This window comes from Microcaecilia unicolor, chromosome 2, assembly GCF_901765095.1.
Source record: "Microcaecilia unicolor chromosome 2, aMicUni1.1, whole genome shotgun sequence".
NCBI classification, from domain to species: domain Eukaryota; kingdom Metazoa; phylum Chordata; class Amphibia; order Gymnophiona; family Siphonopidae; genus Microcaecilia; species Microcaecilia unicolor.
This window is the reverse complement of record NC_044032.1, coordinates 459,199,198-459,224,197: the sequence shown is the minus strand read 5'-3', so window position 1 is coordinate 459,224,197 and position 25,000 is coordinate 459,199,198. Positions and strand designations below refer to the sequence as shown.

The 25,000-nt window shown below is 42.1% G+C and overlaps 1 protein-coding gene across 2 annotated transcripts in view; it reads right to left on the bottom strand.

Annotated features, from left to right (window-relative positions):
• PAIP2B (poly(A) binding protein interacting protein 2B) overlaps positions 1-20,282 on the bottom strand; it is a 69,461-nt gene extending 49,179 nt beyond the window's left edge. Inside the window, exon 1 of one of the 2 annotated variants that reach the window (XM_030190968.1) lies at positions 20,065-20,282. The gene's annotated coding sequence lies outside the window, so the exon portion shown is untranslated. Of the gene's footprint in view, positions 1-19,862; positions 19,932-20,064 lie in introns of those variants that run through there. The other variant, XM_030190969.1, reaches the window with a different exon arrangement.
• Between the last annotated feature and the right edge of the window lie 4,718 nt (positions 20,283-25,000).

The window sequence follows — 25,000 nt, the reverse complement described above, 5'->3', positions numbered from 1 at the left end:
AAAGTCTGATATGTACAGACAGGGAGAGGGATCTTGGGGTGATAGTATCTGAGGATCTGAAGGAGACGAAACAGTGTGACAAGGCGGTGGCCATAGCCAGAAGGTTGCTAGGCTGTATAAGAGAAAGGTGTGACCAGCAGAAGAAAGGAGGTGTTGATGCCCCTGTATAAATCGTTGGTGAGGCCCCACCTGGAATATTGTGTTCAGTTTTGGAGGCTGTATCTTGCTAAGGATGTAACAAGAATTGAAGCGGTGCAAAGAAAAGCTACACAAATGATATGGGCTTTGCGTTACAAGACGTATGAGGAGAGACTTGCAGATCTGAACCTGTATATCCTTAAGGAAAGGAGAAACAGGGGTGATATGACACAGACGTTCAAATATTTGAAAGGTATTAATCTGCAAACGAACCTTTTCCGGAGATGGGAAGGCGGTAGAACTAAAGGACATGAAATGAGATTGAAGGGGGGCAGACTCAAGAAAAATGTCAGGAAGTATTTTTTCACGGAGAGAGTGGTGGATACTTGGAATGCCCTCCCACGGGAGATGGTGGAGATGAAAACGGTAACGGAATTCAAAAATGCGTGGGATAAACATAAAGGAATCCTGTTCAGAAGGAATGGATCCTCAGAAGCTTAGCAGCGATTGGGTGGCAGCATCGGTGGTGGGAGGCGGGGCTAGTGCTGGACAGACTTCTATGGTCTGTGCCCTGAAAATGGCAGATACAAATCAAGGTCAGGTATACACAAAGTAGCACATATGAGTTTATCTTGTTGGCCAGACTGGATGGACTGTACAGGTCTTTCTCTGCCGTCATCTACTATGTTACTATACATAACCAATGACAAACATAAAAAGCATGAACTACTCTCCTATCCTACACACAAAACTACAATGAACACGGGAGGGACATGGGCCGGTACGGTGGGAGTAAAGGCAAGCAAATTTGCAGTTAAGACCTAATTTCTCCTTCCTTAGCGTCCCAGGATTAGACTGATGGGAAGAAAAGCAGTAGTCTTAAGGGAGAGATCCCAGCAACCCAGCCGTGAGAACCCTTGTGCCAAAAACCTTTTCCTGACAACATTGTACATCTAGTCTGTAATGTTAAGAAAAGGAATGCAAGGAAGCCCAAGTCGCTGACTTACAAATGTCCACAGGTGGCGCCAAAAAATCTCTCCACCCAAGAAGCTGCCTAATTGTGATTTAAAAATTTAAATACAAATAATCCAGGGCTCTACTTCAGCAGGGTTTAGCACAATGAACACTTGATCTCTGATTTCACATTGCTTCTTCTTATTTATGTGAAAATTCAATACCCACTATTAGTATTCAGCCGACTAGTAAAATATGGTACTCAGTACAACTCTAGTTTGGGGGGAGGGGGTGTCACAGACTCAAGGGAAGTGAGCCCATGGACTGCAGCTGGACCCCGACCACAGCAGGCAAATCCCCTGGGCTGGCACAGGGCAGGAACCAAGGCAGGACAGGACAAGACAAGACAAGACAATGGGGCTGGAACCAGATCCAGACGAGGCAAGAAAAAGCAAGGAAACAAGGCTGGGGCTGGAACCAGATCCAGACGAGGCAAGAAAAAGCAAGGAAACAAGGCTGGGGCTGGAACCAGATCCAGACGAGGTAAGAAAAAGCAAGGAAACAAGGCTGGGGCTGGAACCGGGTCCAGACGAGGCAAGAGAATGCAAGGAAACAAGGCTAGAACTGGGTCCAGACGAGGCAAGAGAATGCAAGGAAACAAGGCTAGAACTGGGTCCAGACAAGACAAGAGAATGCAAGGAAACAAAGCTAGAACTGGGTCCAGACAAGACAAGAGAAAACACTGAAAAGACCGGGACTAGAGGCAGGACTGGATCTTGGCAAGAACTCGGTGTAGAGGCAGGGCTCAGCTGGAACTCGGAGAAAAGGCAGAAACAGAGCTTGACAGGAACTCACATGGTAGGCAAGGTCTAGAGACAAGGCAGGAACTTGGAGTCAAGTCAAGGCAAGGCAGAAATTGGAAACAAAAGGAGACCTTGTTGTGAAGGCATCCTAGTAGTGTCCAGGATGCCCTCATAAGGGGCACAACTACTGATGTCACATGGAGGTGCCCCCAGGAGTTTCCTGCAGTTGACTGTACAGAACAGCCTACTGCCTAGGCAGAGAATGTCCACCAGAATGGAGCCTGCAGGCCGCGGAGTGGTAAGTACAACAGGTGGGGGGGGGGGGTGTCGAGGTGGAAGCCATGGCAGGGCCATGATATGGGGCCCATTTGCAGCATTGCCAACACCCCCCCCCCCCCCGACACCAAAAACTTCCAAATTCTCTGCAAAGAGACTATTCATCTTCCTACAGAACTGCAAAAACCTTAAATTCAGAAAGAAAGACCACAAAAACAACACTTGCAACACTGGATACACAACTAAGTAAAGGCATGAAGGCCTGTGGCCAAATGGTTGTCAAGCTAAACTTATTTTATTTTATTTTTGTTACATTTGTACCCCATATTATCCCACCTATTTGCAGGCTCAATGTGGATTACATATTACCATAACGGCGTTTGCCAGTTCCGGTATGAACAAATACAAGGTGATATTGTGGTACAATAAGGTTCATGTACCTCTACCATTCTCTTTTCTTGCCCATCTTACCTACATCTAAACGAACACCTCTTTATTCATTATAATACAGTTGTATCCATTCTATGCTACTTGTAAACCTGATGTACTATGTAAGCCGCATTGAACCTGCTAATGAGTGGGAAAGTGAGGGGTATAAGCGTTGCAAATAAATAAATACATTGGTGGATCTTAGAGAGATAGAGGAAGAGTTAGGATATGTCCATTATGGTCTTTGGTTTCGTTATGTCGCAGGTGCCCAGGTTTTTAATGGTGGGTCATGCCTTTCTGAACAGGTTTGTTTTTAGTACTTTTCGTAAATTTAGGTGGTCGAGCGTAGTTTTTATGTCTTTTGGGAGTGCATTCCATTGTTGTACACGTAAATAAGAGAAGCTGGATGCATAAGTTGATTTGTATTTGAGACCTTTGCTGCTTGGGTAGTGTAGATTAAGATATGAGCGTGCTGATCTTGTAGCGTTTCTGGTTGGTAGGTCTATGAGGTTTGTCATGTTTCCCGGGGCTTCGCCGTAAATAATTTTATGAACTGTTGTGCAGATTTTGAAAGCAATAAATTCTTTGATTGGGAGCCAGTGCAGTTTTTCTCGGAGGGGTTTGGCGCTTTCAAAACGCGTTTTTCCCCAAATATAAGCCTGGCTGCTGTGTTTTGGGTGGTCTGTAGTTTCTTTATGATTTGTTCTTTGCATCCCGCATAAATTCCATTGCAATAGTCTGCTTGGCTTAGTACCATTGATTGTATCAGGTTGCGAAATATTTCTCTCGGGAAGAATGGTTTCACGCGTTTGAATTTCCACATTGAGTAAAACATTTTCCTTATGGTGGATTTCGCTTGGTTCTCTAGTGAGAGGTTCTGGTCGACTATTACGCTGAGAATTTTCAGGCTGTCTGAGATAGGGAAGGTGTATCCTTGGGTGTTAATGTTTGTGAGTTTGTATGTATTGTGTTGGGATGAAATGATGAGACAATGTTGTTTTTCTGTGTTGAGTTTTAGTTGGAATGCATTTGCCCATGAGTCCATGATGTTTAAGCTGATCTTGATTTCATTGGTAATTTTTGCCAGATCATGTTTATAGGGAATGTATATTGTAACGTCATCAGCGTAGATAGTTTGTGTGAGGTGAGGTCGAGTGTATGCCCCTTCGCATGGGTTGTTTGCATATGTGGCCATATAAGATCACATAAATGAAGGAAGTCCTTGCATTCACGTGCGTTGGTAGAGTTTGGGTCTTCTAGGTGAAGGTTAATGTCTCCTAATACTAGTATATTGGAGTTGGATACACAAGAATTTGAAATGAAGTCCATGAAGTCTGACTGACTCACTTTCCAGTTGCATGGTGGTCTGTAAAACAGGACACAATTTAGGTGGTCAAGCAGGGTTTTATGTTGGAATCTGATTGAGGCTATTTCGAGATGGTTTGTTCTAGATTCGGCAGTGGTTTCGATGGCGAGATGAGATCGGTATATAAGCGCTATGCCGCCTCCTCTCTTCTCCTTTCTGGTCCAGTGAGTAATTTTATATCCTGGAGGGCATAAGTTTAGGATGATAGGGTCCTCTTGATCATGGATCCAGGTTTCAGTGATGGAGTAGATCAAGTTTTGCTGACGTGATCCAGTCTATTATTGTTGTTGTTTCAGAAAGGTATATACATTTGTCCTTTCAGAAGTAATCTTAGGTGACAATGAGGCATATTTTCAAAGCGCTCAGACTTGCAAAGTTCCATAGTAACCTATGGAACTTTGTAAGTCTAAGTGTTTCAAAAATGAGCCCCTATGAGACCTTGTTAGGTCAGACAAATCCAAAGTATGTTACTTAGCCAAAATTCATCAGTCTCAACATACTAGGTACTAGGGAAGGGGTATCCAACCTCAGACATCAGGTTTTCAGGATTTCCCCAATGAATATGCATGAGATCTATTTGCATAGAATGGAGGCAGTGCATTCAAATACATCTCATCCACATTCAATGGGGAAATCCTGAATGGATTGCAATCCTCAAAGACAACCCTGTACTAGGGGGAAGGGGAGGGGACAACGACAACACATTAGTAGCAAAATAGAAGCAAATGTAAGCAAATCAATTAGCTCAGTATTTCCAAACAAAAATACAAACACTTTATAAGGAATTGCATGAAGACAATAATATACAGAGAGTAAGAGATATTGCTATTTGTAATGATGGTTGACCAACAGATCGGTGTTGGAACATTTTTTTCTAGGGGATCAGTAGAGGATGTGGATGTCCTATGTTCCAAATTTTCGAAATCTCATTGTCAGCTCGATAATTGTCCTACATATCTAATGAAAATAATGACAGTTATTTAAGGATCTCTTATGCAAGTGGATTGATAACCCTCTAATGATGGGTACTTTTCCAAGATAAACTTTTAAATACAGATGTAAGAATTATAACTGTCTAAATGTGACACTAACAATTATAGACATGTGGTGTCAATACTATATTGACAAAAGATAATGGAGGCTGAAGTGACAAAACAATCTGTTGCTTATTTAGATCAGTTTTGAATTACTGCATTTCTCACAGTCTGCTTCCGGGCTGATCACAGCACAGAGATCTTGTTAGTGATACTTATAAGTCATATCAAACAAGTTATGAGTAAAGGTCAGAGGGCTCTTATTGTGCAGCTGGATCTTTCCAGTGCATTTGACCTGGTTGATCATGAAGTACTTTTGGAAATTTTGGAAAATGTAGTAGAGATCTTTCATGGTTTAGGGGATTTTTGTCTAATAGATCCTATCAGATCAAGATGCAAGGAGCTTTTTTCTGACACATGGTTAGTGCCATCAGGTGTGCCTCAGGGCTTTCCACTATCTCCTGTGTTGTTTTAATGTACTTTTGTCATCTTTGGGTAGACTGTTGGAGAATGACGGATCCATAGTCTACATATATGCGGATGATATAACTCTCCTCATTCCAGTTATTAATGATTTAAAAGATACCTATCATACCATATCTTACTGTTTCTCCATTATTATTGATTGGATGCCATCTCATTTTTCTCAAATTGAACAAGGAAAAAAAATTCTGTTTGGGGCCCCACAGAATCAAATAGAGCAGACAAAGTTAATTGTTAATAAAATAACCTATAACTTAGAGCGCTCTATTACGATCTTGGGAGTTATATTGGACATCAAATTGTCAATGGAACCTCAAGTTAATTCACTGGTAAAAACATCTTTCTATACAATGAGGAAGTTGAGACGTATAAGAAAATACTTACCTGAAGAGCTATTTAGATTAGTGGTACAATCCCTGATCCTCAGAAAATTAATTATCATATATTTAGGTCTGCCAAATTGGCTGTTGAGGAAAATGCAGACAGTACAGAATGTAGCGGCACGGTTGATTTTTTTTCTCTTAAGAAAACAGACAGGATCACTCCATATTTCATCAAGTTGCATTGGCTTCCAATAGAAGCGAGGGTATTATTTAAGATTGGAAGTTTATTGTTTAAAACAATTCAAGGTTTGATTCCTCGGCATATGCTTTCTTTAGTTAAATATTCTTGTATGAGTCAATTCTATTGTACACGAGGCTCATCTTTTTTTCTCCTTTCCTAGTCCCAGAGGAATAACATCTAAAAAGTTATTTACTAGTTTATTTACTTATGAAGCTGCTAGTTTATGGAATTCTCTTTTTATTGGTTCGAGGCATTTGATTACTTATGGTCAATTTAGGAAAGGACTGAAGACACTTCTCTTGGTTACATGGGGGGGAGGGGAAGGAGAAGAGAGAGAGAGAGAGAAACAGAGAGACTGCTAACATCCAGGAGGAATGAGAAAACCAGTATCAGTCTGGCCATCTATTGTCATATAGATATATGATTTGGCAAGACAAAATACACTTTTTGGGGTTCTAAAAGCTATTCTGGTTTTATAATCACCATTATGCTATATAATAATTCTCACCTCCAACAGGATGTGCCTGGGACTGTGCCTGCCGGAAGTGGTCTGCTAGGCAGGCACACACTGACGTCAGTGACAGACAATTTGGCAAAGCAAAACAATCTGAGTGCTGGCCATTAGGACACAGGGTTGATAGGAGAGTTTTAAAAGACTGAAGGAACTGAAAGTGTTAAATGGGGGAGGGGGGAGTTCTGAACCACTGAAAGACATGAACATTTGGGAAAGGAAAACAATCTGAATGCTGGCCATTAGGACACAGGGTAGATAGGAGAGTTTTAAAAGACATGCAAATTTGGGACAGGAAAACAATCTCAATGCTGGCCATTAGCACACAGGGTACATAGCAGAGTTTTAAAAGACTGAATGAACCGAAAGTGTTCGGGGGGGGGGGGGGGGGGGGGGCAAGTTCTGAATGAATGAAAGAAATGAAAATTTACGAGAGGAACACAGGGTAGATAGGACAGTTTAAAAAAATGAAGGACGTGAAAGTGTTACATCTTGGGGGAGGGGTGAGGAGGAAAGCGGTGAGGTATCCGGATACTGGGCATTAGGGCCACGGGGGTACATAGACTTTTGAAAGCCTTAAGGAACCCAAAGTGTGGGAAGGAGGAGGAAAAGGAGGGGAGGGAACGGGGTGAGGGGCATTAGGAACAGGGGAGGGGGCCCTGCCACACACTCTCATTCTCACACACACACTGTCACACAGACAGTCTCACTCTGTCACTCTGTCACACACCCGCACATTCACTCTGGCTCTCTCTCTCAAACATACACACTCCAAGGAAAACCTTGCTAGCGCCCGTTTCATTCGTTCCAGAAACAGGCCTTCTTTTATTAGTAAATAATAAAAAAAAAGGTATACAGAACACACACTGCACTTTTGTTTATTGTTTGAGAGCACTTTGCTGGAACTAGAATACAATTTCTCAAGGTCTATTGAAGCCAAAGTTGTGCCAGAAAGACAACATTCCCAGTAACACTACATGTCAGAAGTTCACAAATGGAAAAAATGAAAGTTTTGAAAGAGCTGCACAAGGCAACAGTTCAAAACATACAAAGTGTGGAAGGAAGAATTCCCAGTCTAATGTCAATTTAAACATATTATGGCTGAGACTTAATTTTTTTTTCCAAATTCTTTTAAAGCTGCTCCCTATATTCTCTCTTCTATTCACTCCCCTCCTCATAGGAAAAAAAAAGTTAAAATAAGCTGTTTGATTTTTTGTGTATAATTACAGCAATACAGAGTACCTATCTAAAGAAAAAAAACACACACACACAAAATGTTTGATTTGTCACACATTACCACTTCTTTCATGCATCTCTGGCATACCGCTTAGATCTGAGTGATGCAGTTTTACTTTTCTTTGGGCAGTTTCTGCATAATTCCTAATAAAACTTTTTTTTTTTTTTAGTTTCACCTGACAAGACAGAGCCTGCAGCTCTGAAATTCGAGCCGTGGTAACTGCAACCAGAGTAATGTCTTTAATAGAGGCCGAATGCAGAGGCTCAAACAGAGAACCATGCCTTTCAGGAAAAAGGGCCATCTTCCCATGAAAGGCCAAGGAGGAGCCTTTCACTTTATCCCAAAAGTGGATAGAGAAACTACCTGGACCCTCAAGTAGCACAATGCTAAAGCCTGGTCCAGTCCATGCTATAAGCAGCCCAGAATAATTGGGAACTTCAGCACTGCAAGAGGACAGTGACCGTCCCGTCCCGCACACCAGGTCTCAGAAACTTTCCAGACCCTGACATGCCAGGGACGTGGAAGATTTTCAAGAGTGCAACAGAGTAAAACTACTGCAGGAGAAAAAACATGCTTCTGTAAGAGCCTCTCCATAATGACCACACCATAAGCCAGATCTTCCATTCCCACCGGACTTTGCAAGAGAAGGTCCCAACCTGTGAGCAACGGGAGGATTGCCCTCCCAAAAGGTACACAAGGTCCGTAAGACCAATCTGGGACCACAAGCAGGACCAGATGAGGATGACGCACAATCCTGCGCAAAAGAAGGTCTAACCAGATGACACAGAGAGCATACAGAGGTTCCTCTACTGACCAAGGCTGGACTACGGCATCAATCCCATGAGAGGCCTGCTCCCTCTGATGACTGAGGAAACGCTCTGCTTTCACATTGGGTCCGGAAGCCATCAGATTGAATAGGGGTGACCCCAAGCAGTCCAGAATAAGCTGAAAGGCCCATTGCCCCAGCTCCCATTCTCCTGAATCCCACAGAGTGATGGAGAAAGTCCATTTGCACACTGTCCTTGCCCACAATATGGGCCACTGTGAGGGCATGCGGGTACCTCTCCTCTCACCAACAGAGGCACACTGCTTCCAAGGCTACTGCCTGACTCCTCCTGGTGCCGCCCTGCTTGTTGATATATAGTGGCATTGCTGACATCACCCTGACCAGCTTTTCCCCAAATGGAGCAGCAGGAACTCTAGCAGAGCAAGGCAAACTATCTGGGTCTCCAGGCGATTGATGGGCCAGGCTGCCTACTGCTGGGTCCAGGTCCCCTACATCATGACCAAAGCAATAAGTTCTCCAACCGAGGAGACACACATCTGTGATAATGAGCACCCACTGTGGAAGATCCAGTAGCAACCCCCTCAGCAGGTGAGCTGGGCTGTCCTACTAAACCAGACCGATTCTTCCCTTGGGCAAAAGAGGCAGAGAAAACAGTGGAAGTCCCGTGAGACTGGAGCCCACAAAAACAGCAGATCCTGCTGCAAGGGTTGCATGTGAGCCCCTGCTCAAGGCACCACCTCCAGCATCGCAGCCATGGGGCCCAAGAACTGCAAGTGGTCCCATATCATGGGGACCAGAGGCACACAAAATGTTCACTATTGTGCTGGAAGCTTCTCTAACCTGTCCTCTGAGAGGGATACCATCCCCTGGGCAGTGTCAAAGCAAGACTCCCAGGTATTCCAGGACCTGGGAAGGAATGAAGATGACTCTTGGCTCAATTTACAACCCAGCCCAGGGTCTCTAACTGAGAGGTGGCCAGGCTGACCTCCATAGCTGAGCCCACCGGAATCAGCCAGTCGTTCAGCTAAGGATGAATTCTGATCCCCTAGTGACGCTGATGAGCAGCGACCACCACCAAGGGCAAGCCCCAAAACTAGAAATGGCACCCAACAACACAGAAGCAAAGATAATGCTTGCGATGGAATGCAATGAAGAAATGCAGATAGGCCTCCGTGAGCTCCTGGTGCTTCAAGGAGGTCAAGAACTCACCTAGCCAAACTGAGGAGATTACTGACTTGAGGATTTCCATGAAAAACTGCTGCACCCCCAAGCAGGCCTTTACTCCCTTCAAATCCAGGATGAGGCAGAATGAACCGCTGTTCTTTTGGACCACAAAGTAAATGAAATAGAATCCCAGACCATGCTCTTTGCAAGGTATCAGCGAAACAGATTCTAGGGCCAGGAAATACTCGAGAATAAGGGCAATTGCCTGACATTTTTGCTCCGCGCCACAGAGAAGCCATGCAGCCATCAGGAACAAGGCAGGCATGTTCTAGGGAGTATCCCTTCTCGACCACCTCCAGAACTCACTGGTCTGAGGTGATGTGGGCCCACTTGTGGTGGCAGAGACAGAACATACCCCCCCTCCCCACTTTCACCAGCAAGGGATCCAGTGTGCCCTCACTAAGCAGGAAGGGCCATTGCAGCTGCACTTGCGAGTGCTGTGGAACTAGCCTTCCTAGGGTCTTGAAAAAAGAACCCAACTGAAAGGGAGGCCTGGGTTAGAGTATGCCAAACTGGTTGCAAATAGCTCGCTCCCCTGGAGCAATCTCTGGAAACAGGAGAATGCTGGGAACCCTTTGGCCTCAACTGAGGAAGAAGAGAGGCCAGGCCTCCCCCATATCCTTCACTTGCTTCATCAGGTTGTCTTCGAACAGTAAAATGCCCTCAAAAAGGCAGCATCAACAACCCAACGGCAGGAGTCACAAGACAACAACAGCCCAACACAGCCAAGCACACTGACAGAGATGCCAGGTGCACCAGATCATAAAGAACATCTGCCAAGAAGGCTGCTCCAGATTGTAGGTAGAAAATCTCTATGGATTTTGGCAGCTGCTGCAGCCAGCACAGCATGGCATGTGCAACATAGCTGCCACAAATGGTCACTTGTACGCAGGACACCCCCAATGAGAAGGCTAAGCAAATACAATTCTAACTCCTCTTATTGACTTACAGGTGCATTCACTCTATAGCTCCTCAGTTCCTCTCTACTCTTCTCTCCCTATTCTCTTTCCCGGGAACTCGTTCATCGGGGGTAAATCTCTCTTATCTATACCCTTCTCCTCCACTGCCAACTCCAGACTCCGTTCCTTTTATCTTGCTGCACCATATGCCTCGAATAGTCTTCCTAAGCTGGTACGTCAAGCTCCATCTCTGGCAGACTTCATATCTAGGCTAAAAGACCACCTTTTTGAAGCTGCTTTTAATTCCTAGCCCTTATTCATTTGTTCAGTATCCATGTCTCTTTTATCATTCCCACTATAAATAATTCCCTTGTCCTTTTAGTCTGCCCCAATTAGATTGTAAGTTCTGTTAAGCAGGTACTGTCTCTTTATGTTCAAGTATACACTGCTACGTACATCTAGTAGCACTACAGAAATAAGTAGTAGTAGTACGTTGACCCACGCCTGGGTCTCCAACCCCCTTCCTCTCTCAGATGCGCTGTCTCAAATAAAGGACACTAAATAAGCCTTATTCCCTTCATGGCGCTGCATACATCTAGTAGCGCTATAAAAATGATTAGTAGTAGTAGTTTTTCAAGCAAATTGTACAGAGGCCATAAAAAAAATGCCACACATGATGAACACTAAAATCAAATCCATTAGCACAAAAACAAAAGTCTTTTAAAAGGAGTTAAAAGGAGTTACTAAATCAAAGCTGTGCAGCAATGCCAATGAAGCCCATTCAAAGTGAATGGGCTTCATTGGCATTCCCACATGGCTTGATAAGAGGCCCATAGTACCTCAAGATGTTTCTTAAGATTTCAAGTACTGTTTACAGTGGTACTGCACATTTTTGGTGTAGATAAACACAATTTGCATTGCACAGATATATTTATGACTTTTTAACAAAAAATAAATTCCTTCAAAAGCAGTTTTTTTAGCCATAGACTCACTCAATTATATTTTGCTTCTAACACAAACTCACAAAAAGGAAGAACTAAACTAAAGAGCCTGAAGTTGACAATTCATTTTGGAGTTCTCTCCCACGAGGCAATAAAGCATACATCAAATTTATGTGATGCATTTCCTAGTAACACAAAAAATAAATTTTACATACCATTAGCAAACTAATAGTAATTAATTATAGCAACGCTGTTACTGATTTTTGACTTTCTTGTAGTAAATAATAAATTAGTTAACTACAGTAACGCACATTGGTCCCAGCACTCCCTCCCTCTCTCCATATATATATATATGAAAAGTTCAGAAATGGAAAATAATATTAACCTCTCTCACAATATGCTAATATATCAACCTGTTTATTGTACTTCTGTATTATGTACTAGACTTCTACAAATCTAAAATTTTGTAACCGCCTTTTTAGCAATATGTAAGCCACATTGAACCTGCCATACGGTGGGAAAATGTAGGATACAAATGCAATAAATAAAAATAAATATACACACATCTTACCTGATTATTCTGTAAATACAGAGCATTAATACTACAAATTTAATCATGTATAGATAAAATATCTTTGACATCCTGATATATAGACCCCCCACCACCCCCATTTTGGTAGCCCTTCTCCAAGCTAGGCTGATAAATTAGTGTAGTAGCAACATAACTTTGCTACCACACATTATGCATTGTAGGCCCCAATGCATATAGGGCTCCTTTCACAAAGCCGCAGTAGTGGTCCCGGCACGGCAAGTGCAATGAAGCCTATTCAATTTCTATGGTCTTTGTCGCATTAGCCATGCCGGAATCAATATCGCAGCTTTGTAAAAGTAGCCCAAAATAAGCTAAGTAATACATAACACACATCCGTACCACATTAAAACAAAATATTTCAGGAAGTAAGGCCTCCAGAAATGAACACACTATACCAATGGAAATTTAAATGTAATCTCTTATATACTAATCCAGATCAGTCCATGTCAAACGGATCAGGTGTTCCCACCCAATCATGTCCAATTTCTACTTTCTAGAACAATGTTTCCGAAGCCCGCACCTGGAATACCCCTTGACAGTCAGGTTTTCAGGATATCCACAATGAATATAAATGAAAGATTTGCACATAATAAAGAGGCAGTCTATGCAAATCAAGTTCCTGCATTTATTGTGAACATCCTGAAAACCTGACAGACAAAGTGTACTCCAAGACTTGACTTGGAAAACACTGTTCAAGAACATTCATACAAAGTAAATGGTGCAGAATGTCAGGAACAGAATTCTTGTAGTTTTTCGAACTGTAGGCCACAGACAAAACACATTACAAATACACAAAGCGAGGTAATTAAATTTGCTGATGACACAAAGTTATTCAAAGTCGTTAACTCGCGACAGGATTGTGAAAAATTACAAGAGGACCTTACGAGACTGGGAGACTGGGTGGCTAAATGGCAGATGACGTTTAATGTGAGCAAGTGCAAGGTGATGCATGTGGGAAAAAAGAACCCGAATTATAGCTACGTCATGCAAGGTTCCACGTTAGGAGTTACGGACCAAGAAAGGGATCTGGGTGTCGTCGTCAATAACACGCTGAAACCTTCTGCTCAGTGTGCTGATGCGGCTAGGAAAGCGAATAGAATGTTGGGTATTATTAGGAAAGGTATGGAAAACAGGTGTGAGGATGTTATAATGCCGTTGTATCGCTCCATGGTGCGACCGCACCTGGAGTATTGTGTTCAATTCTGGTCGCCGCATCTCAAGAAAGATATAGTAGAATTGGAAAAGGTGCAGCGAAGGGCGACTAAAATGATAGCGGGGATGGGACGACTTCCCTATGAAGAAAGACTAAGGAGGCTAGGGTTATTCAGCTTGGAGAAGAGACAGCTGAGGGGAGACATGATAGAGGTATATAAAATAATGAGTGGAGTGGAACAGGTGGATGTGTAGCGTCTGTTCACGCTTTCCAAAAATACTAGGACTAGGGGGCATGCGATTAAACTACAGTGTAGTAAATTTAAAACAAATCGGAGAAAATTTTTCTTCACCCAACGTGTAATTAAACTCTGGAATTCATTGCCGGAAAATATGGTGAAGGCGGTTAGCTTAGCAGAGTTTAAAAAGGGGTTGGACGGTTTCCTAAAGGACAAGTCCATAAACCGCTACTAAACGGACTTGGAAAAATCCAAAATCCCAGGAATAACATGTATAGAATGTTTGTACGTTTGGGAAGCTTGCCAGGTGCCCTTGGCCTGGATTGGCCGCTGTCATGGACAAGATGCTGGGCTCGATGGACCCTTGGTCTTTTCCCAGTATGGCATTACTTATGTACTTATGATGCAATAAAAATGACAAGTTAATCATATTGTATTTGAACAAAAGTATGCAATGGCTTGTAATTTAGTCAACAAGACAACTTTTTGGTGCTGAATAAAAATATTAGTCTTTAAGCTCTCATTCACAAATTTGTTTCTAAAATAAAAAGGTGGATTAGGGTTCCTTGGGATAGTAGAAATCAGCTATTGTTGGGGTTAGAAGGGTACATGGTGGTGGTGAGGAGGGTTATTATAGCTGCTCACTATTATTATTGTTGTCTATAGAAACACAATAGTTGCACAGCATATTGTTCCTTTTTATACTTTAATAAATAGATTTAAATATAAAATCATAATTGTTCGAGGCTTCTGCAGATGAGAACAGAGTCCATGGGGACGGGACTGGGGCAGGGACAGAACCTGCAGGGACGGGGCGAGGATGGAGACAGGGCTCACAAGGATGCAGACAGAACCCACTGGGATGAGGCGGTGACAGGGACAAACTTTGTCCCCCGTGCCATTCTCTAGTACGTACAATGTGCAAATAATGCACCTTCTTGCCAGTGAAGTGAATAACATTTGCTCATAACAACCATGACAGAACATCCCTAAAGGATTTTGGTCTCACTACAGAATGGAATTTTTTTTTTGTTAAGTCACAAACACCACCATATGATGAAATAGGAGTCACTACAAAATGGTTAGCTGCACATGGCCATCTTCCCTGGCCTACAGAAAACCAAAAACTCACACCAATAGAGCTGTTCAAATTTTGTGATCAGAAATGTTAAGTGGAATCAAATATTTTCAAGAGAGAAAATTAAAAAAAAAATCAAAGACCAATTCAGGAAGAAAGATTCAGTAAAGGGCAAACTGTAGCTAACACCAATCAGTTCAAGCCAAAAGATGAAAACAATGTGTTAAAGGGTGTCAAATGATTCCACATCATTTGTGGCCAATGTTTTCCACCAAACAGCTGAGGCATCTATTCCAAAAAATACTGTTAACTAACATTCAGCCTGGCCATATGTTGCTTGCATGTCTGATAATCACTGATGAGTTGGAAGTGTGTGTGTGAAATTTCAATGGAAGAATGTGCTATCTTTATCAGATTTATGCATGCACACTGGGTTGTGCAATTTTTCAAAGAGATATATGTTGGGTTCCTCAACAGCACATTATTGAAATCCTACCAGCCCCTACAGCAACTTGGAAAACAATACAGTTACCATGAGATTGTCTTTAACATTTTGTTCACAGTAGACAGAACAATGTATCTATTTAAAAAAAAAAAAGAAAAGAAAAAGCTACTATGGTTTCATTGTTTTGCCAGCTTTGCTAGTATACTGTGCTATGAATAAATTGTTATGCTTCTACAAAATTTATTTTACATTGATGCATTCAACTGAAAATGCTAAACTAATAGGTCAGAAGATTTTTAAATAAATTTTGTCAAGCAAATACTTCTATATTATACTTGGCACAATCTTAGAACTTACTGCATGAATAAATAATTTTGATTATTTTTGGACTGATTTCAGGCCACACATCTTACTGGTACCAAAACAGAAAAACATGATTCTAGTAGTAAAACATATGATCTTTTCCATAAGATTGAAAAGAAAAAAATATGCAACTTGTTGGAAAGTCTGCACCTAAAATTAGAGAAATTTTGCATAAACTTTTTTTTGTTTCTTTTGCACATTTTTAGCTAAAATTCTCAGCAAATATGCATTTCTAGAAACTTCATTTTAGCATTATGGGGTCTTTTGCTAAGCCGCATTAGAAAGTGGCCAGTGCTGCTATTAGCACATGGGTTTGCGCGCACACTGGCCACTTTCTAGCGTGGCTGAAAAATAGCTGCGTTGTTTTTTTTGTTTTTAAATAGCCACGTGCTAATTTCCTCAGCATGCCCCTCGGGAGTGTTGTTTTGACACGGGCTATCCTTGTTGTAGCCCTAATGCCCTTTAGTAAAAGGGCTCCTATGTTAGCAACCTTGCTGTCAACAAGCTAGCAAATTTTTATTTTAATTTGAACTTGCTGTCAAGGTAGGGAGCTTAATTCTATCTTTCATTTGAATTATATTATGCAAATTGTTCAGACTACTTTGAGTCAAGTTTTTAAAAAAATGCTGAAAAGCAAAAATCCCAAGATGAAATTCTCAAATTCAGTACCAAAAATTTACCTAGATGGCTAATTAATGATGTTCAAAGAAAATGAGACTGCATACTTGATTGCACAGCAATGCATAATTGTGCAAGTCGCTTATATTCTAGTGGGTTCAATTCTGCAATTACAAGAAATCTTGTTCTAACATTTTGAAAGTTATAGTTTTGAGACCTTTAAGCGCGTACACACAAAATTTAATCAAAATTAAAGATGGCTGAGCAATGATTTCTACAGTTAGTCCACTTGACATAGACTGACCCACCTGCAAGCCTGAATGCTACTGAAGTGGTGTACATTCAGGTACAGTTAGCAGTTCTCTATCCCTGGAACGATCATAACCTAAGTTTGAACCTGAGACAATGGGAGGGTTGAGAGACTTGCCCAAAATCACAAGGAGCTGTGGTGGGATTTGAACCAGGGTCTCCCGATTCTCAACCAGCTGCTCTAACATTAGGCTACTAAACCACTCCCAACAACCTGTTTTGCATAAAAAAGGTGATTAAGCTGCTAATCATACCTCTCCTTATATATACACAAACATAACTACAGTGTCAGAACAGACTAATATTTGGAATATACACTTAGCTCTTACAGAAAACATCACCACTAAAACAGGTCTTATGCCCCACTCACAAAAGCTCACCTTGGTTTTCTACAGAACTTCAGACCCTCAAACACAAAGGACAAAAACTGGAAAGGAAATGACTCAAGTCTCACTTGGATGAGGCCTGGCTAAACTGTAGGAAACAAATGACAAAAGTACCACCAAAAAAAATATTTATTTCAATGTATTGAACAGGCTGCCACTACCAATTCAACCAAGCACCTTTCAGTATAGTAATCAGACTACTACAAGCGCCCACAATAAAACCAACCTACCTAGTCAAAACTTAACTGCAATGACTTTGCTATATACTTTGCCCTCAAAATTAAAAGGTTTTGCCAGGATTTAAAGACAGTCCCATCCAGTCTCCAAATCAGCTAACCAGGAGCACACAAACTCATCCCTCCTGACACAGACATATGGGACTCAACTCAATCACAGAGGAGAGCCTTGACAAAAATCTAGAGAGACTGATTACCTTGCTCCCTCGATCCCTGCCCAAGATAGAGCAGAAGCAAGCAGGGGCCTCATGGAAGGTGCCACAAAAATCACAAACGTCTCTATTTTTAATGGCCGACAGCATTAAAAAGGGTAGCATTGCATCCTTTGTTAAAGGAAAACAACCTTGACCAGGACAAACTTGAAAGTTACTGGCCAGCAAATTTCTAGGAAAAGCTTATAAAAATACAGTCTGTGTTCAACTCAATGATTGGCTAAAAGAGAGGAACTGGCGAGATCTGTCAATCTGGATTCAGTCCCAGTTATGGACCAGAAAGCCCCTGTTTCCCTACTAGATGATCATCACAGAAACCGAGACAGGGGATTTGCCTCAGTGTGAGTACTGCTATACTTCTCAGCAGCTTTTGACACTGTAGATCACGATATCATGCTAGGATGACTGGCAGAAACAGGTATTAATGAACAGTGCTTGCTTGGTTCAGATCCTATCAAAAAGGCAACAATACATACTGTTCAGCAGAACCTCATCGCCACCATGGGCACTGACCTATGGGTTACCATAAGGACTGATACTGTCACCTATTATGTAAATATTTACCTCAAGTCACTAGCTGAACTGATTCACACACTTACATGGATGACATGCAGCTACTCATACCCGCTGAGCCTGACTTACCCAGAGCCCTGAATAAACCAACTACCTAACATCAATTCACGAAAGACTAAAAACAACAAACTCTGCCTGAACCCCAGTAATACAGAGCTTCAATGTATCCCTAACACAACTCAGCACATACCTGACATAAAGATCTCTTTTGGGAAATACGAACTCCTCCTTAGTTATTCAGGCCATGATAACAACAAGAATGGATTACTGTAATGCACTCTACACTGGTCTGACTGAAAAAGGGGCTGCACCAGCTCCAATTGACTCAGAATGCTGCAGCAAGACTAATAGAATGTTGTAAGTAATGTAACCACATCACACCATTTTTGCAAAAAATTCACTGGCTACTAGTACAATAAAGGGCTAAATTTAAGAGAATGTGTCTGATCTTCAAGGCCCCTAAAAGGAATACTTGAAGAACAAGATCTCCCTCTACACAACTCTAAGGTCCTCCCAAAGAGTATCCCTAACCACACCTTTTCCAAAGGGCATCACGTAATGTGATACCCAACAAGCGTTCTCCAGAGTAGCCCCCATATTTTAGAATGCAATCCCTGAAAGTCTATCTCAACTTCAGGAAGTATGTGAAAGCTTGGTTCTTCAACCAGGCCTTTAATGGAATTAGTAACTAACTTGCTTGTCACAAAAACACAAAGAGTGACATTGGCTGCAAATACTGGAGAAGGACATGTTTATCCACTCCTACCCTAGCTAAGATAATATTCAAGCACCTTTCTGATCTCATGTGCAACTTTCTTCAAATTAGTCCCCTTATTTTCTTACTCCTGTCACACTCTTGTACCTATCTATATGTTCCAACATTGCTTACACCCTATGTTGTCTATTAAAATGTTTACTGCATATTGTGTTGACATTGTACTGTAGCGCACTATGCCCTATAATTGCCTATTGCTTATGTTTGCTTTATTCATGCTGTACACCACCAAGCGAATGCCGTCAAAACCACGGTAAATAAATCCTAATGTATCCATCCTACTCTGGCCTTTGCCTATTTTCCTGCTTTGAAATAATTGGATAAAACCACCGTATAAGTCTCTTCCCTGTTCTATAGGCATCAGCATCTTACCCGTCCTTCCATTCTGTACTAGTGCTTTGTATTTCTATGCTCAAAATAGTATCACTGTATTTTTATTTTTACACTGAAGTTTGCCAGCCAATTGACAATTCAAGCTACCTAAAATGTTTTTTCTTTTAATTCATAAAACTTACTAAGGTCTTCAGTTTAATAATATTTACTGCTGCAATCAAAAATGGAGAGATTAAAGTTTTCTGAAGCAATTTCACAAACTCTAGAGAAAAAGAAGAGAGAACACTGGCTTTTCAGAAGGCCAAACAAATGCATGGCAGCCTGGGCATGTATCAGCTCACAGGCAGAGCAGCACAGACCTTCATTTTATCTATCACTTTTGTAACACATGGAAAATTGTCATGCTAATAGAGTTAAAGGTCTTTCATCAGAGCTGTGCATTGTTGTGTAACTTTTGTTCACTACCGAAACAGCAGCCTGTGCTACCACTATAATTTTTTATTCAACTACTGCAAAAACAAAAGGTTTATCGCCCTATGTATACAAATATTCTACGTTTAAAGTACTTGAAGGCCAGAGAGAAAGGAGGGGGGGGGGAACTTAGCAAGCGCTCGAGCTCCCCGCAGTGCTCCGTCCGCCCCACCACATGCTAGGACTGCATCCCCTCCCCCACTGTGGGCTCCAGCCCTGCCAACTCTTGACGCCCAACAGAGTAACACCCAACACGGACCGACCGACGACGTTTACGTGTCATTTGCATTATGAACTACGTGAAGGACAAAAACAACCCAACATGGACCAATAACCCCGCCCCCTTCCCCATGCTCCTGTCCCGAGTGCAGTCTGATCGCTCCCACGGGGGAACTGATGGAGGGAGAGCTACACAGACCGTTTCTCCAACTGACCTCCACGGACAGGGTGCCAAGTACACCAGTCAAAATTAAAACCCCCGTGAACGGCTGGAGTGGGGGGAGGGGAAGGAGGAGGGGAATGCAGGTGCGCGCGCAGGGGCTAAGGAACACTGACGCAAGAAAAAGGGGGGACCCTACAGGGAAGAGAAAAGCAAGGAGGTTTGATTGCGCGCGCGTGGTCCCCCACGAAACTCACCTGCGCCCGGCGGCGAGCCGGGATCCGACGCGGCGTCGCCTGAGGCCTCCAGGGCCCACCCTCGTTTTCCTTCCCCTTCCGAAGCCGGCGTTTTCACCAAAACATCTGCCTTTCTCACACCTCCGAGAGCAGAATGGTTCGCGGGAACGCTGACTGGCGGCTCCCTTCCCTCTTTCGCCACTGTGACGCGACTACGCGCTTTCCCATTGGTCTGTCGGGCACGCTTCAACCATGCAGAAAATACAACAGAGCGGTGAGACGTCATGAAGAAGAGGACAGAGACTTTTTTTTTTTGTCCCCGATTTTTAAAAATATAAACTTTATTAACGTTCTTGAACTATCAAAAATGAAATCTGTTCTCCAAATAAGGGTTTTCGCTATAAACTCATGCAGGCAGATTCGCTGGAGACCTATCTGTACGTATCAGGAATGGTGTTTGATGTACGGATGGTTGCATAGGACTGCAGGCTTTAGGTTGTACACAAGGCAAAGAAGAACTCGCTGTCAAGTTTGGGAATGAGTTCTTTTAGTGGTCTCCCAATCAGCACTATATCCAGAACAGAGAATGACACGGGGACAAAGTTTGTCCGAATCCCTTCTCCGTGGGTCTTCGTCCCCGCCGGCCCTGTCACTGTCTCCATCTGCAGAAGCCTTGAACACTTATGATTTTACATTTAAATCTTTTTATTAAAGTATAAAAACGAGCAATATGCTGTGCAACTGTTGTGTATAAATTAAAAATAGAGAACAATAATAACAATGAGCAGCTATAATAATCCTCCTTCCCACCACCACCACCCTCTACCCTTCCAACCCCAACAATAGGTGATTTCTACTACACCCACCAGACAGGACTTAACAAAGATCTGGGTTTTCTAGCCCATTATAAAGCATAAAATTGTATTGCTTTGTAAATTGTATTGCGCTGTCACCTTCCTGTCTCCCTGATTCTCACCTATCCACCCCCATCCTGTTAGACTGCCACTGAAATGCTTTGATGTTTCACTCAGATATACTGTCATTGCCTTGAAAATTGTCAGCTTCCTGTCTCCATGCATATAGACTGTCACTGAAATGCATTGATGTTTCCCTCATATATACTGTCATCTACCAACATTTGCTTATTTCCGATCTGACGAAGGGCAACCTTCGAAAGCTAATCAAGAAATGTATTAAGTTATGTCCAATAAAAAAAGGTATCATCTTATTTTCTTTTCCATGTTTATTTTGTTTTATTTCTATTGATTACCTTTAAAAGTGGACTAACACGGCTACCACACCTCTCTACTACACCAAGAAATCCTAATTCAGACTGTTAGAAAGTCTAGGGGTATAAAATACAACCCGTTCTAATATGCCCTAGAGAGGAAAAATATGCCCTATGAAGCACTGTTATGGTTTTATGGTTTTTTAATCTGTGGATAAATAAGAAGTCATCAACAATCTCAGGATTCAATCTAGCTCTCCTGTCTTCTACAGTCCTTCCTGGAATAGAAGTTGTCTTCTTAGAAGATGTGCTGCTAGCAGGATGTACAGGATCTCCCATGCAAACTTTGCTAGTTATGGCCAGTGTGTTTGCTTGTTTTTCCAAAAAATCTAAATATCTTTGTAGGCATCACTTAAACATAAATAACAGTCCAGTTCATTAACAGGCTTCAAAGTAGAAAATGACACGGGGACAAAGTTTGTCTCTGTGGGATCTGTCCCCGTCCCCATCCCTGCAGTTCCCCATCCCCGTGTCATTCTCTAATCCAGAGACCTAAATTCACAGGGTAGGTATCCAAAATACCCCTAATTTTAGCGTCCTGACTTCCAGAGTAGAAAGGAAACCAAATGACGTAGATCAAGATCCTCTCCCACCACAAATAAATTAGCTTATTAATGCTAGAGGTAATACTAATAAGAGCGCGTATCTATTAAAAATGCCCCAAGCCAACTTTAGAGAACCTTCTAGCCAGCCTGCTTTTTCAAAATGCCCACAATGAATTTGCATTTCATTTCCTCTATATCACACCCTGAGCTTTGAAGTTACCCAGTTCCAGGAGGGATATATAAAGCCAGTCCTGGATTTCTGACAACTTGATCCTTGTGCATTATGGGACCTGCAGCACTGATTTCAATAGGTAAAATCAGGGTCAACAAATACCACCCTGATTTGGGATGTAAATATAAAACTGGGGACTGGCCAAAAAAAATCTCTCTCTTAGAACGGGGTTGGCAGCTCTGCACACTACCAGTTAGAGAATGACACGGGGACTCGCAGTAACCATGGGGATGGGGACGGGGCAGGGATGGGGCCAGAGTCCATGAGGATGGGGCCAAACTTTGTCCCCATGTCACTTTCTACTTTGAAGCCTGTTAATCAACTGGACTGTTATTTATGTTTGATTGATGCAGATGATAATATTTTTTCTATTTGTAATTTAAACACAACAGTTACACAACATATTGTTCCTTTTTATACTTTAATAAAAAGATTTAAATATAAAATCAGAAGTATTCAAAGCTTCTGCAGATGAGAACAGAGTGGACGGGGATGGGGACGGAGACGGGGCCTCCGGGGACAAGGTGGGGACGGAGATGGGGCCTGCAGGACGGGGTGGGGACAGGGACAAATTTTATCCTTGTGTCATTCTCTACTATCAGTAAACAAGACTGTCCAATACAGTGTACAAAAATTAAAAATAAACTAAAAAATGATTAAAAAAAAAAGATATATATATATATATACTCTACCTTGCAATTAAAAATTCACTCAAAACTCTACCTAACATATTCAAACCCCCATTTAAAGCCTGTATGGATGAGATTGATCTGTTTGTTTGTTTCACCTCCTTGTATGCGCTTTTACTATATTAATACTCATTAGGAATGTGTACAGGGCAAAAATGTCTTATATTTTTAGACTTGTTTTGTTTCATTTCACACAATATCCCTATAGGCGCCTACATGGTTAGCGCACGCTCTAATTGTAGGCACATTAAAAATGCTAACATACTTTGGAATATTTTTTTTCTTTTTCTTTATCTTTTCCTTGACTTAGTATTGTGGTCAAAGATGTAACTTTATTATTTCTCTTTTTTTATTTCCTAAATGCTTTTGTGTATATTTCCTTTGTCATTGATTATTATTGTGGTTGTCATTATTTGAAATTTATAAATACAAAAAAAAGAAGAATCTCTTTGACCGATCATTTATCTGTGTTTCAAATGTTAATTTGGAATCTAAGATTAATCCTAACACTCGTGATTTATTTTCTATTTGTAAAACTTCACCAGTAGGTAAAGTTAATCCTCTCCTAGATAAAGATTCAAAATCTTTCTTCCCATCCCTCTTAAGGCAGGGCTATAGTCCAGCCATATGCACTGTAGTGAGGCTCACAGCCCCAGCAGCAGTGGGGGGGGGGGGGGGGGGGGGGGGGTTGGCATCTTTAGTGGAGAGACACAAATCCCATCTCTGCCACAATGTAAGAATACTGTAGGTGAGCATTCAAGCGCTGGGCCTTTAAGGAAATGAGCAGATCCCAGATTAAATGCAACAAAAGCTTTATTAGGTAGTTCAGGGTTCACTACAAAGAGCTTTCAGTCCAAACATGAGAAGCATGTAATGTTCTGTAGGCTATAATGCATTCAGTTTCTCCACAGTAGTCTGTCTCTTTTAAACATGTAAGGAAGCCTGTCCTACCTTGCAGGTGGGTGGTAAGGCTCAAAACTCTTCTTCAGCAGTCCATAGCTGTCTTGGGGTCTGGGTCTGTCTAGTAAGTTCCTTCTTGTTCCCTTTGGGCCTTCCTAATTTTCTATCCCCAGTCTTTCATACTTCCTGGTTGGGACCTCATCCTGCTGGCTAGGGTTCTCTGCTCTGGCTTTGTTAAGGTGGTCCTATGGAGGAATGTGTTTGGGGACCGTAGTTCTCATATGAACTCCCTTACAGACCTGTTATGGCTAGGATTAATTTACTGCCTTTCTGAAGAAATTCAACCAAGGTGAGGTTTGCAATTTTCCTTTTACCCTTCGGGAATCCAGGATGCCCTGGACCTTGTATTCCTCCTCATGGTCTGTATCAACTGGTAAAGGCGTAGTTGGAGGAGCCTTGGCTGTCCACCTCAGCAACAGAGACTTCAACAGAGATACATGGAAGGTGTTGTGAATCCATAGGTTAACTTGCATTTTCAGTTGATAGGTGACTGGCCCTACCTGATGGATCACTGGATGTGGCCCAATGAACTGGGGAGTAAACTGGACGGAAGGTGTTTTGAGGCACAGATTTTGTGTAGAAAGCCAATCAGGTCTCCTATCTGGAAGTGGGAGTCAGGGCATCTTCATTTGTTGGCCTGCTGCTTGTATTTCTGAGCACCTTGGATTAGGAGATTCCGAGTGGTCTTCCAAATCTTGGGAGAGGGAATTGATGGTCTCTTCGACTGCAAGAAACTCTGGGGCCAGAGACATGGGCATAGGCACTCGAGGATGTTGGCCAAAGACAATCCAAAAGGGGGAAAGCTCCGGTGGACTCGCATGTTGTAACAGAACTCTGCCAGGGATAGTAGCCGAAACCAGTCATTGTGTAAGGTGGAGACATGGGGCATAGGAAGGCTTTGAGAATTTGATTGATTCTTTCAGTTTGTTAGTCTGGGAGTGGTATCCAGAAGAGACGTTCAGTTTAATTTGTAGTGAATGGTTGAGGCTTTTGCCAGAACTTGGAGGTAAACTGGACCCCCTGATCAGAGACAATGGACTCAAGCAACCCATGAAGGCAGAAGGTCTCCTCCAGGAAAAATTGCACATGGAGTCAGAAAGGTGCATGAATATGATCTCAGATGGGATAGAAATGGATATGCAAATGTTGTTACAGTATATACAGCCAATATTAGTCCTTGTGTGGGTGTGTCTAACAAGTTAGTTGTTTCTTCTATTAAAGGTTTTGTAGAAGAGCCAAGCTT